This window comes from Octodon degus, unplaced genomic scaffold (genome assembly GCF_000260255.1).
Source record: "Octodon degus isolate 3935 unplaced genomic scaffold, OctDeg1.0 scaffold00001, whole genome shotgun sequence".
Classification (NCBI taxonomy): Eukaryota; Metazoa; Chordata; class Mammalia; order Rodentia; family Octodontidae; genus Octodon; species Octodon degus.
Window position 1 is genome coordinate 38470409 of NW_004524577.1, and position 1330 is coordinate 38471738.

The 1330-nt window shown below is 41.2% G+C and overlaps 1 protein-coding gene across 1 annotated transcript in view; it reads left to right on the top strand.

Annotated features, from left to right (window-relative positions):
- Cdc20b (cell division cycle 20B) overlaps window positions 1–1330 on the top strand; it is a 75008-nt gene that overhangs the window by 23904 nt on the left and 49774 nt on the right.

Consider the following 1330-nt stretch of genomic DNA (forward strand, 5'->3'; position numbering starts at 1 on the left):
TGATGTATCTTGATTCTTCTTTTCTTCCGCATTCCGTCCTTTCGTTACATTTTAAATATGGTTCTGAGACTTGTATTGATAGATGATATTTCTGTAGGATTACATGTATTAATATGTGTCTATGTAAATGTTTCTATATATGTTATATACTTTTGCTTTGCAAAGTGTAGGATTTAATGACTCTTTAGTAAGGTTCCTGTTCTATGGCAGTCAGAAAAAATATGATTAGTATTGGTATAATCAGGTGTGAAGTTAGAGAAGAAAAGATGAAAACAGAAGAAGATGAGAGGCAGAGAAAATAAAGGAGAGTAGGGAAGAAGGGAGTGAGGGAAGAATGCTAAGGAGAGGGAAAAAGGGAAGCGGGGGAGAGAGAGAGAGACAGAAACAGAGACAGAGACAGAGACGGAGGGAGGGAGCGGAGAGAGGAGGGTCTCATGCTTGCTGGGACATGAGTGGGGAGGGGAGTGGGCGCCAGAAGCCGCTGTGACGGACGGGGTCACGATCCACCTGTCAGTCCTAGAATACAGCTCTTTCTGAGACACATAACTCTTGTTTGGACACATCCATCAGGAGCCAAATCTGCTACCTGCCATCTGTTGATCTAATTCCTGTCCTTCCCTTTTAAAATTCTAGGCAACATACTGTAATATTTTAACCATTGTGTTTAAGACAACTATTGCAAACAGTGGCAGCTCTTCTTAGTGAAGTGCTGTAGTTATGCAGATTGCTAGGGAGTGCAAATCTTTTCCAGTCAATGAAATTCTCATGTAATAACAAGTTTCAATGCTGACATTAGCTGACTGCAGCTACAGGAGACACAGGAGTGTAAGGAAGATCACTGGCACTGTCTTTTGTATCCCATTGTAGTTGGGGAGGATATCTAACTAAAGCCAAGGGACTTCCTTTTCCTTTGTGGGCCCTAAATTTTTATTTTATTTTTTTAAAGTAAGGCATTGTGTGAGAAATTCGAAATTCCAAAAGATAAATTATTATTATTATTATTATTATTTATGTATTTAGTATTCAGGGTCTACAAGGTCTCAATATGTAGATTGGATCATAGTGATTCTCCTGTTTTCAGCCTCCCAAGCACTAGGATTATAGGTGCGTGCCACCATGCCCAGTCTCATTCACCATCTTAGTGCGATCCAGAGGCGGGCCAGCATGGCACCCCAGGGATCGAAGCCCAGCCGCTGTGCTCTGCTTAAGCAGGAGCTTTAGTCTGCTGAGCTATCTGGCTGGCCCCCAAAAGATAGATTATTAGTCGAAAGGATTTTGTAAGAAAATCCATTTTCTTTAGTGTTTAATACTAGGCATCAACCAGATAGGC